Source organism: Jaculus jaculus, chromosome 9 (genome assembly GCF_020740685.1).
Source record: "Jaculus jaculus isolate mJacJac1 chromosome 9, mJacJac1.mat.Y.cur, whole genome shotgun sequence".
In the NCBI taxonomy this organism is placed as follows: Eukaryota; Metazoa; Chordata; class Mammalia; order Rodentia; family Dipodidae; genus Jaculus; species Jaculus jaculus.
Genome location: NC_059110.1, coordinates 123751138 through 123764507, shown reverse-complemented (window position 1 = coordinate 123764507; position 13370 = coordinate 123751138).

Genomic DNA, 13370 nt, shown 5'->3' with positions numbered 1-13370 from the left:
CCCCCTCTCCTGGACCGGGAAGGGTTGGGGACGTTCTCCCCTCCCCCGCTCCGTCCCAAAATCTCGAAGATGATTGGGCAAGAGTCTAAGCGGCCCTGAGCTCCAAATCTTGTTCACAGTCACCTAAAAAAGTTACCAGAAGGCTGGTTGTGTTGGCACACGCCTTTAATCCCAGCACTTGGGAGGCAGAGGTAGGAGGATTTCCGTGAGTTCAAGGCCACCCTGAGACTGCATAGTGAATTCCTAGAGTGAGACACTACCTTGATAAAACAAACAAACAAACAAACAAAAAAAGATCTCTTTTTTAAAAACTGCCGCTGGGGCTGGACAGATGGCTTAGCGGTTAAGGCACATGCCTGCAAAGCCTAAGGACCCAGGTTCGATTATCCAGGTCCCACGCCACGTAAGCCACATGGTGGCGCATGCATCTGGAGTTCTTCTGCAATAGCTGGAGACCTTGGCGCTCCCATTCTCCCTCTCTCTCTCTCCCACTCTCTGTCTCTAATAAATAAATCTTAAAAAAAAAAAAAAAAAAAAAAGTTTCCTGAGCCTGACATGGTGACTCATACCATCTTTAATACCAGTACATGGGAGGCTGAGGAAGGACAATCGCGGCTGAGTTGGAAGCCACCCAGAACTGTTATATCTCGACCTTGAGGCCAGCCTGGGATACCAGAGGCCCTGCCTCAAAATTAATATAAATAACTTCAATCCCAGCACTCCAGCGCTCGGGAGGCAGAGAGGTAGGAGAATTGCTGTCAGTTCAAGGCCACCGCGAGACTACATAGTGAATTCCAGGTCAGCCTGGGATAGAGTGTGATTTGTGACCCTACCTTGAAAAAAAAAATTGAAGATAAAGTTAGCTGAATCCAGCCTGGTGGCTTAGGCCTGTAATACCATCTATTCAGAAGGCTGAGGCTTTGAAGATCATAGGTTCAAAATCTGACTGGGCTGCAAAAACAAGTTCTAGGCTGGCCTAAACTTGTTGAGATTGTCTCAAAATTGAGAAGGAGCTGGAGAGATGCCTCAGCAGTTAAGGTGCTTGCCTGCAATGCCTAATGACCTGAGTTTGATTCCCGAGTAACCACATAAAGCCAGATTCACAAAGTGGTACATGCATCTGAAATTCAGGCCCTAGCGTGCCCAATCTTTCTCTGTCTCTTTTCTTGCAAATAAATAAATAAAATATTTTTAAAAATTAAAAATCTAGAGAATCTGGGTGTGGTGGCACATGCCTGCAATCTCAGCCCTTGGGAAACAGGTAGGAGGAGCACTGTGAGTTCAAAGCCACCCTCAGACTACATAGGGAATCCCAGGTCAGCCTGAGCTACAATGAGACCCTACCTTGAAAAGCCAAATAAATAAATAAATCTAGAGCAAAACCCTACCTCGAAAAAATACCCCTATATATAAAATAAATATATTAACCTTATGGAAGATGTTAATAAAAATTGAGGAAAAATAAATAAATTAATTAACTAGTTAACCCTGAGACTACAGAGTGAATTTCAGGTCAGCCTGAGCTAGAGTGAGACCCTACCTTGAAAAACTAAATAATAATAAATATATATATATATATTAAAAATAAAAGGAGTGGAAGCCGGGTGTGGTGATGCACGCCTTTAATCCCAGCACTCAGGAGGCAGAGGTAGGAGGATCACCATGAGTTCGAGGCCACCCTGAGACTACATAATTAATTCCAGGTCAACCTGGAGTAGAGTGAGACCTTGCCTCAAAAAACCAAAAATACATACATAAATAAATAAAAGGTGTGGGCTGCAGAGATCTTGTTTGCCTGCAAACCCTAATGACCTGGGTTTGATTCCCCAGTACCCACGTAAAGCCATATGCACAAAGCTGGCACAGACATCTAAAGTTCAACTGCACTTGCTAGAGGACCTGGTATACCCATTCTTTCTCTGTCTATTCACTGTCTCTCTCTGCATGTAATTTTTTTTTTTTTATGGGTGCGCCAGTGCCTCTAGCTGCTACAAAGGAACTCCAGACGTGTGCACCACTTTGTGCAAATTCTAAGCAAACCTGGGCTTCCTAGGGAGACTTGGCCTCAAAAGAAGCAAACAGTAGGAGCGAAAGTGCTTGTCAAGCATTGCACAATCCAGGGTTGAGCCAGGAGTAGTGGGAGAGAGGGAGAATGGGAGCGCCAAGGAAGAAAGACTGTGAATTCCACACATGTCTTGGCTACATAGCAAGACTATTTCAAAAAAAGACAAGTTGGGCTGGAGAGATGGCTCAGCAATTAGGCACTTACCTAAAGATCAGTGTTGGATTCACCAGTACCTACATAAAGCCAGATGCACAAAATGATGGATGTATCTGGAGTCTGCAGCAGTTGACATTATGGTACCCAGTCTCTCTCTTTCTCCTTGCAAATTAATAAAAAAATTATAAAGAAGCCGGGCATGGTGGCGCATACCTTTAATCCCAGCACTCGGGAGGCAGAGGTAGGAGGATTGTCATGAGTTCGAGGCCACCCTGAGACTCCATAGTAAATGCCATGTCAGCCTGAGCTAGAGTGAGACCCTACCTCGAAAAACAAAACAAAACAAAAAAAATTATAAAGAAAAGAGAAAAGTCATCAGATAGATGGAAATACTGCTTCACCTGACTCAGAAGCCTAAACCTGAGGGGAGATTTGCCACTATTTTTTTTTTTTTTTTTTTTTTTGGAGATAGGGTCTCATTCTATCCCAGTCTCAAGGTGGCCTTGAACTCAAGGCAATTCTCCTACCTCTGCCTCCCAAGTGCTGGGATTAAAGGTAGGTGCCACCAAGCCCAACTACTTTACCTTTATGAGGGGATAGTAAGATATCTTTCTTTTTTTTTAAACATATATTAGTTAATTTATTAGAGACAGAGAGAGAGAGAGAGAGAGAGAGAGAGAGAGAGAGTGGAAATGGGTGTGCCAGGGCCTCTAGTCACTATCAAACAAACTTTAGACACATGAGCCACCATGTGCATCTGGCTTACGTGGGACCTGGAGAATTTAACCTGGGTTCTTAAGCTTTGTAGGCAAATGCCTTAACTGCTAAGCCATCTCTTCAGTCCCATAAGGTATCTTTCTTTAAGGATGGAAATGAGTACTCTGAGTTGCCTTTGTTTTTAAATAATAATTATTTTTTATTTATTAGAGAAAGAGGGGGAGAGAGAGAGAGAGAGAGAGAATGGCTATGTCAAGGCCTCTTGCCACAGCGAATGAACTCCAGATGCATGCGCCACCATGTGCATCTGGCTTAGGTGAGACCTGGAGAATCAAACCTGGGACCTTAGGCTTCACAGGCAATCGCCTTAACCACTCACTAAACCATCTCTCCAGCCCTTGATTTTTTTCTTTAATGCTGTGTGTCCCATAAGAAATCTAACAAACTCTTCTCAAAGCAGCAGCACCATGAGTCAGCAAAAGAAAGCCTATCAAAACCATCTCTTCTTAAAAAGCCAGGTATGGTGGTGCACACCTTTAACCCCAGCACTAGGGAGGCAGAGGTAAGAGGATCACCATGAGTTCCAGGCCACCCTGAGACTCCATAGTGAATTCCAGGTCAGCCTGAGCTAAAGTGAGACCCTACCTTGAAAAACCAAAAAAAAAAAAAAAACAAAAAAAAAAACCTCTTTTAAAAAACTGCTGGTGCAGTCGGTGCCTTTCAAGGTGGTGGTAGTAGTCATGGCACCAAAGAGCAAGGAGGACACATTTTAATATGTCTATGCAGCTGTAATGAGTGGCACATGAGTTATACCTAATTACAGTTTTGATTCGGTGACTTGTTCTAAAGTTGGTGAATGCCCAACACAGGAGGATGGCTTTGTTCCCAAAACTATCAGAGCAGCACAGCCCTCTGCAGCTGTTTCTAGCCCTTGAGTCATGACTCTCCCACCTGTCTGTGTAAATGTATCCCCGCAACAAATGCAGACATACTTGGAGGAATCAGGCAGGACTATTTATGAGCTCATGTTAGGAGATGTATTGGGTGAAGGAGTGCAGGCAGTGGATGGATAAGCCTTTCTCATGTCATGCATAGTGCCTAAAAGCAACAGTTGTCCCTGGTTACAGTATTTCCATAAAACAAAGATATTATTCTTTGCATAGCCCTCTTCAAGGCCATGGAAGTTTGTGTTCTCAGGAGTCTTGGTTAAATACCCTCCTCTGCATTTTCATGAAAAAAAAAAAAAAACACAAAACAGAATTGCATTACCTTTCTTCTAGAAGTCATGATCGGGCTTTTATGTGTTTACAACAACATGGAGCATGCCACACACTTATTTGGGCTAGAATATTCTCATTTTATTACTTTTATTTTATTTTATTTTTTTTGGTGGCACACAAGATTTTTAAAAATATATTTTATTTATTTATTTATTTGAGAGAGAGAAAGAAGCAGAATGAGAAAGAGGGAGGGAGAGAGTGGGCACACCAGTGCCTCCAGCCAATGCAAAGGAACTCCAGACACACACGCCCCCTTGTGCATCTGGCTTATATGGATCTTGGAGAATCGAACCTGGATACTTTGGTCTTGCACTCAAACGCTTTAACTGCTAATCCATCTCTCCAGCCCCCTTTTAAATATTTTTCTTTTCAAATTTTTTTATTAACAACTCCCATGATTATAAAAAATATCCCATGGTAATGCCCACGCTCCCCCCCACACTTTCCCCTTTGAAACTCCATTCTCCGTCATATCCCCTCCCCTCGCTCTTTTATTTTGATGTCGTGATCTTTTCCTCCTATTATGATGGTCTTGTGTAGGTAGTGTCAGGAACTGTGAGGTCATGGATATCCAGGCCACTTTGTGTTTGGAGGAGCACGTTGTAAGGAGTCCTACCCTTCCTTTGGCTCTGACATTCTTTCCACCACCCCTTCCACAATGGACCCTGAGCCCTGGAAAGTGTGATAGAGATATTTCAGTGTTGAGCACTCCTTTGTCACTTCTTCTCAACACCATGTCTTCTGAGTCATCCCAAGGTCAATGCCATCTGAAAAGAGGAGCTTCTCTAACCAAAAGTGAGGGTAGCATTAATATATGAGTATGAAAGTTAAGAGAAGTGCTTACCGGGCAGTTGGTTTCGCCCATTACAGACATGCCACTATTGCACTCATTGGCTCATTTGGCCTGGCTGGCCAAATATAAGGCTCACAGTGTCCACTATTGAATATCTTGACTCTCTCCCATTGAACTCCCCTTGAACTGCATGCAGCATGGCTTTTTCCAGCTTTCTGTCTGTTTTGTTTTTTTGAGGTAGGGTCTCACTCTAGTCCAGGTCAACCTATGTCCTTCGCTATACACAAGCTTTGTAATTTCATGAGGTCCCAGTGGTTGATCTGTAGTTTTAATTTTTGAACAATTGGGATCATATTGAAGACCAATATGTTTAAGGGTTTCCCCTACTTTTTCCTCTAGCAGTTTCAGAGTTTCAGGTCTGATGTTAAGGTCTTTGATCCATTTGGACATAATTCTTATGCATGGAGAAAGATAGGGATCTATTTTCATCCTCATACAGATACACATCCAGATTTCCCAGCATCATTTCCTGAAGTCTTTTCTCCAGTGAGTATTTTTGGCATTTTTGTTGAAAATCAGGTGGCTATAGCTACCCGGACTTACATCTAGGTCCTCTATTCTGTTCCGTTGATCTACAAGTCTGCTTTTGTGCCAGTAACATGCTGTTTTTGTTACTATGGCTGTGTAGTGTAGGTCAAAATCAGGTATGGTGATACCATCAGCTATATTTTTGTTGCTTAAAATTGTTTTAGATATTCGAATTTTTTTGTGCTTCCAAATGAATTTTTGGGTTGTCGTTTATTTTTGGTTGTTTTTGGTTTTTTTGAGATAGGGTCTCACTCTGGCCCAGGCTGACCTTGAATTAACTATGTAGTCTCAGGGTGGCCTTGAACTCATGGCAATCCTCCTACCTCTGTCTCCCGAGTGCTGGGATTAAAGGCATGCGCCACCATGCCCCCGGGTTGTTTTTTTATTTGCATGAAGAATGCTATTGGAATTTTGATGAGGATTGCATTAAATATGTAGATTTCTTTTGTTAAGATTGTCATTTTCACAATATTGATTCTTCCAATCCAATAACAAGGGATGTCTTTACATTTTCTAGTGTCTTCTGCAATTTCTTTGAGTGTCTTAAAGTTTTCATTGTAGAGATCCTTCACTTCCTTGGTTAGGTTTATACCAAGGTACTTTATCATTCTTATTATTTTTCTGATGCAATTGTGAATGGGATTGATTCTCTGATTTCATCCTCTGTGTGTTTGTTGTTAGCATATATGAAGGCTACTGATTTCTGTGTTTATTTTGTATCCTGTTACATGGCTATAGGTGTTTATCAGCTCAGTTAGTTAGTAGTCTTTGGGGTCCTTTATGTATAAAATTATGTCATCTGCAAATGATGATAATTTGATCACTTCCTTTCCAATTTGTATCCTTTTTTTTTGTTTGGTTTTTTTTGTTTGTTTGTTTTTTTGTTTTGTTTTGTTTTCTGAGGCAGGGTCTCACTCTAGCTCAGGCTGACCTGGAATTCACTCTGTAGTCTCAAGGTGGTCTCGAACTCATGGTGATCCTCCTACCTCTGCCTCCCAAGTGCTGGGATTAAAGGCATGCGCCACCACGCCCGGCTCTCCAATTTGTATCCCTTTTATGTGCGTCTCTTGCCTTATTGCTATGGCTAAGACTTCCAGTACTATATTAAATAAAACTGGAGACAGTGGACACCCTTGTCCTGATTTTAGTAGAAAACCTTCAAGTTTTTCTCCATGTTGGCTGCAGGTTTGTCATAAACAGCCTTTTTTATGTTGATATGTTCTTTCTATTCCCAGTCTGTGTAGGACTTTTATCATGATGGGATGTTGGATTCTATCAAGTGCTTTTTCTGCATCTAATGAGATGATCATGTGATTTTTGTCCTTCAGTCCATTTATATAGTGTATTACAATTATCAATTTGCATATGTTGAACCATCCTTGCATGTCTGGGATAAATCCTACTTGGTTGAGGTAAATGATCTTTCAAATATATCCTTTTATTCTGTTTGCCAATTTATTTTGTTTTTTTTTTAAATATATATTTTACTTATTTATTTTATACAGACAAAGAGAGGGAGAGAGTAGCCTTCAGCCACTGCAAACAAACTCCAAATACACTTCCTTGTGCATCTGGCTTATGTAGGTTCTGAAGAATTGAACCAGGATTCTTTTGCAGGCAAATACCTTAATGGCTAAGCCAACTCTCCAGCCCTTATTTATTTATTTATTTTTGAGATAGGGTCTTGCTGTAGCCTAGGCTGACCTGGAATTCAGTATGTAGTCTCAAGGTGGCCTCAAACTCACAGCGACTGTCCTACCTCTGCCTCCCCACTGCTGGAATTAAAGGTGTGCACCACCTCACCTGGGTTTTATTTTTATTTTTTAAGGTAGGGTTTCACTCAAGCTCAGGCTGACATGGAATTCAGTATGTAGTCTCAAGGTGGCCTCAAACTCACAGCGACTGTCCTACCTCTGCCTCCCCAGTGCTGAGATTAAACGCATGTGCCACTAGGACCAGCTTAATTTTTTTTTTTTAAAGTTTGTTCTTTGTTTTATCTTATTTAAGAGCGACAGAAAGAGGCAGAGAGAGAGAGAATATGGGTGTGCCAGGGTCTCCAGAAACTGCAAAGAAACTCCAGAAGCATACGCCACCTTGTGCATCTGGCTAATGTGGGTCCTGGGGAATCGAGCCTTGAACAGGGGTCCTTGGGCTTCACATGTAAGTGCTTAACTAAGCCATCTCTCCAGCCCTTTCTTTGGTGTTTTGAGGTAGGGTTTCACTCCAGCTCAGGATGACCTGGAATTAACTATGTAGTCTCACAGTGGCCTCAAACTCATAGTGATCTTCCTACCTCTGCCTACTACGTGTTGGGATTAAAGGCATGTGCCACCATGCCAGGCTTATTTTTTTTTTAATTTATTAGAGACAGAGAGAGGGAGGGAGAATGGGCACGCAGAGCCTCTAGTCACACTGCAACTCCAGATACACACACCTCTGTGCATCTGGCTTACATAGGACCTGGAGAATCAAACCAGAGTCCTTAAACTTCACAGGCATGCACCTTAACCACTAAACCATTTCTCCAGCCCCTGTTTGCCAGTATTTTGTTGAGAATTTTTGCATCTATGTTCATGAGGGTGATTGGTCTGTAATTGTCTTTTTTGTTCTATCATTGTCCATACAAGGAGTTTGGTAGTATTCCTTCCTTTTCTATTTTTTTAAAATATTTTATTTTTATTTATTTGAGAGAGAGATATATACACAGAAATAGGCAGGTAGACTGAGAGAATGGGTGTGCCAGGGCTTCCAGCCACTGCAAAGGAACTCCAGACGTGTGCGCCCCCTTGTGCATCTGGCTAACGTGGGTCCTGGGGACTCGAGCCTCGAACAGAGATCCTTAGACTTCATAGGCAAGCAATTAACCGCTAAACCATCTCTCCAGCCCTCCTTTTCTATTTTATGGAAAAGTTTGAGAAACATTAATGTTCTTCCATGAAGATCTGGTAAATTCACCTGTGAATCCATCTGGACCTTGAATTTATTTAGGTTCTCCCCCCCCCCGCCCCCCATAAGGTCTCATTCTAGCTCAGGCTGGCCTCAAACTCACTGTGATCATCCTACCTCTGCATCCTGAGTGCTGGGATTAAAGGCATGGGCTACCACCCCCAGCTCTAGTTGGGAGATTTTTTTCAAACTTGGTGGAGTATATGTTCTCATATGTGCCTATGATTTTTTTAAAAATTTCTTTGGTGTTTTGATGGTGCCTTTTTCATCTCTAATTTTATTAATTTGTGTCTCGTCTTTCTTTTGGTCAGATTTGCTAGGGGGTTATCAATCTTGTTTATCCTTTCAAAGAACCATCTCTTTGTTTCATTGATTCTTATTTTTTTGGTCTTTATTTCATTAACTTCTGCCCTAATCTTTATTATTTCTTCCCATCTACTGAGTTTCGGTTTGCCTTGTTCTTTGTCCAAGGCCTTAATGAGAAGCATTGTTTACTTGTGACCTGATTTCTTAATACAGGCACTTAAGAGCTATAAATTTCCTCTCAGGACTGCCTTCATTGTGTCCCAAAGGTTTTGGTATGTTGTGTTCTATCATTTGATTCTATGAATTTAATTTTTTTTATTACTTATTGAGAGTGAGAGAAAGGCAGATACAGAGAGAAAATGTGTGCACCATCGTCTCCAGCCACCACAAACTGTAGACGCGTGCGCCCCCTTGTGCATCTGGTTAATGTGGGTCCTGGGGAATCGAGCTACGAACCAGGGTCCTTAGACTTCACAGGGAAGTGCTTAACCGCTAAGCCACCTCTCCAGCCCATGATTCTATGAATTTTTTTATTTCTTTGTTTTGTTTTGTTTTGTTTTACCAGGTAGGGTCTCACTCTAGCACAGGCTGACGTGGAATTCACTATGTAATGTCAGGGTGACCTTGAACTCATGGTGATCCTCCTACCTCTGCCTCACAAATGCCAGAATTAAAGGCATGCACAACACCTGGCTTGATTTCCTTCTTGATTTCTTCATTGACCCATTCAACATTTTGTAGTGTAATGTTTAGTTTCCATGATTTTGTGTATCCTCTATGGCTTTTCTTGCTATTGATTTGTAGTTTGATCCCATTGTGATCACATAGAGTGCAAGGAATTATTTCAGTTTTCTTTGTTAAGATTTCCTTTGTGTCCTAATATATGGTCTATTTTAGAGAATGTCCCATGTGCTGCTATAAGGAACACATATTCTGCAGCATTTGGATGAAATGTCCTGTATATATCTGTTAGGTCCATTTGTGCTGGGATTACATGCACAAAGTACCAAGCCCAGCTGGGCTGGTTTGTTTCTATGTGTGTATTATGTGCTTGTTTCAAACGAACTCCAGACACATGTGACACCTTGTGCATTTGGTTTTTACAGGGATCCTGGGGAATAAAACTGGAGTCCTTTGGCTTTTGCAGGCAAATGTCTTGACTGCTAAGCTCTCTCTCCAGTCCAATATGCTTGTTTTGAGACAAGATCTCTTTATATAACCTATCTGGCTTGAAACTTGCAATGTAGACCAGGCTGACTTGAAGCTTGTGGTAATCCTCCTGTGTTTTATAAACTAAATGATGGGCGGAAGATGGCTCAGCAGTTGAAGTGCATGCTTGCAAAGCCTAAGGACCTGATCTGGGTTTGATTCCTAAGTGCCCATATAAAAGCCAGATGCTCATGCCTGGAGTTCATTTGCAGAGTCTGGACACCCTGGTGCACTAATTTTCTCTCTCTCTCAAATACATACATAAATAAGAATTTTAAATAAAGGGAGGAAAGGACAGGGAAAGGAAGGAATGTGGGAGGGACAGGTGAAAGGAAGGAAGGACAAGAAGGAAAAGCAGAAAAGTTCAATGGATAAAGTGAAGGTAGAACAAGCATGAGGAGCAGAGTTTAGATCCCAAGCACCCATGTAAATGTCAGGTGGGTAAATTTACATATTATTCAGTTGGGTTTTTAAAAATTTTTTTGTTCATTTTTATTTACTTGAGAGAGACAGAGAAAGAATGGGCGCGCCAGGGCTTCCAGCCACTGCAAACGAACTCCAGACTCCTGCGACCCCTTGTGCATCTGGCTAACATGGGTCCTGGAGAATCGAGCCTCAAACAGGGGTCCTTAGGCTTCTCAGGGAAGCGCTTAACCACTAAGCCATCTCTCCAGCCCTGATTCTTTTTTGTTTTTCAAGGTAGGGTCTCACTCTAGTCCAGGCTAACCTGGAATTCACTAGGTAGTCTCAGGGTGGCCTTGAACTCATGGCAGCCCTCCTACCTCTGTCTCCTGAGTGCGAGTACTGGGATTAAGGTGTGCACCATCACACTGGCTTTTTCTTTTAGGTAGGGTCTCACTCTAGCCCAGGCTAACCTACAATTTACTGAATAGATCAGACTGGTTTTGAACTTATCGTGATACTCCTACCTCAGTGCTAGGATTAAAAAAAAAAAAAAAAAGTGTGTGCCACCATGTCCAGCATACCTTGTTTTGTTTCTGGGACATGGGTTTTCCTATGTAATCCAGGCTGGCCTAGAACTCACTATATAAACCAGGCTGGCTTCACATTTGTGAGTGATTCTCTACCTCTGCCTAATGAGGGAGGGATACACCATCATGCCTGGCTCAAAAACTACTGTAAAAATTTAGATCCCCAGCTAGGGAGATGGCTTAGCAGTTAAGGTGCTTGCACGTGAAGCCTAAGGACCCTGGATCAATTCCACAGTACCCACATAAACCAGATGTACAACTAGGCACATGCATCTGGAGTTCACTTGCAGTCGGTAGAGGCCCTGGTATACCCATTCTCTACTTTTTTGACTCTCTCTCCAAAAAATAAATATATAAGACAAAATCAAAATTAGCTGGGCGTAGTGGCACACGCCTTTAATTCCAGCACTAGGGAGGCAGAAGTGGGAGTATCACCTGTGAGTTCAAGGCCACCCTCAGACTATATAATGTATTCCAGGTAAGCCTAAACCAGAGTAAGACCCTACCAAAACAAAACATATGGGCTAGAGAGACAGCTTAATGGTTAAGGAACTTACCTGCAAAGCTGAACAACCTGGGTTTGATTCCCCAGTACCCGCATAAGCCAGATGCACAAAATGACACATGCATCTGGAGTTTGTAATGGCTGGGGCCCCTGGCGCACCCATTCTCTCTGCTTGCAAATAAATAAAAATATTTAAAAACAACAAAATATACAAGGATTCTTAAAATTTAAAGCATTGCAGGCTGGGGATGGTGGCAGACACCTTTAATACCAGCACTTGGGAGACAGAGGAAGGAGAATTGCCATGAGTTCAAGGACACCCTGAGACTACATAGTGAATTCCAGGTCAGCCTGGGCTAGAGTGAAACCCTACCTTGAAGAAAAAAAGAAAAAACCCTTTAAAGCATTCCATAAATGCCAGTAAAGTCCTAAAATGACCTCATATATAGTCACTTATCAATGCTTACAGGGAAGTTACATTCCATAGTCCAAGTAATAGAGTAAATTCCAACCTGCTGCATTGTGTTCTAATTATGTTTTACCTCAAGGAACTCTTCTCATTAGCCAATCACTATAAAGATGGGTCTCACTGGGCGTGGCTGCACCCAGCACTTGGAAGGGGAAGGCAGAGAGAGGAGGATTGTCAAGTTTGAGGCCAGCCTGGGACTCTACAGTAGAGTTCCTGGTAAGCTGGGCTAGAGTGAGACCTTCCCTCAAAAAACAGAAAACGTGTCATAACACGTTTTCCTACTACATACATTACTAATCTTGATAAAACCATTGAGATTAAAAAAAAAAAATGCTCATGTGCCATGGGAGGGTCCTTTGCTTCTTACAGTTTCAAAGAACCAGGAAGATTCTGTGAAATGATTTTTGAGACTGACTAGTGCACTCCCAGCACTTAGGAGGCAGAGGCAGGAGGATCACCATGAACTTGAGTACACCCTGAGACTACATAGTGAATTCCAGGTTAGCCTGGGCTAGAGTGTGACCCTACCTTGAAACAACCCCCACCAATTTTTTTTTTTTTTTGAAAGCACAAAATGAGAAACCAATGTGAAAGGCAACTTTAACATGCTTAGTTAAGCACCTTAGAGTAAACGCAAAAATGTGTTTCACATACATGGCACAGTGCCTTCAGTGTGAAACAGATTAGGATTCTGAGCTTTCCACTAAATCCCACAATGTACTGATAGGCCTGTGTGGTGCTTCATGCCTATACTTTCATACTAAGGTATAAAGCATGTAAATTGGGGCTACAGAGTAATACCTCCTCTAATTAGAGAAAATTCCCAGGGACCCTCGGATGTAGCTCAGGAGAGTGCTTCTTTAGTATGCATGGGTTTGATTTTAGTATCACATAAACTAGGCATATGCATACCTATAGTCCTGGCATCTTCAATTGCTGAGCCATTTCCCCAGGCCTCTTGTTTTTGAGGTAGGGTCTCTAGCCCAGGCTGACCTGGCACTTAACTCAGGCTGGCCTTGAATTCACTGTGATCCTACTTCTGCCTCCTGGAATCAAAGATGTATGTATGGCTTTCCTAGCATACTTCTGAATGAGTCTTATGTGCCCTGGCTGGAGTTGAACTCACTGAAATCCTACTGCCTGTACTTCCTGAATGCTGAAATTTCAGGTATGAATCATATTGGGCTTTTTTTTTTTTCCTTTTTGAGACAGGATCTCATTCTAGCCCAGGCTGGCATCAGAGACCCTAAGCATCCTGAGCAGTGGGATTAAAGGTGTCTATTTATAGGAAAGGTCTCGAGCCCAAACTGAACTGGAACCTACACAGTAGTCTGGCCTCAAACT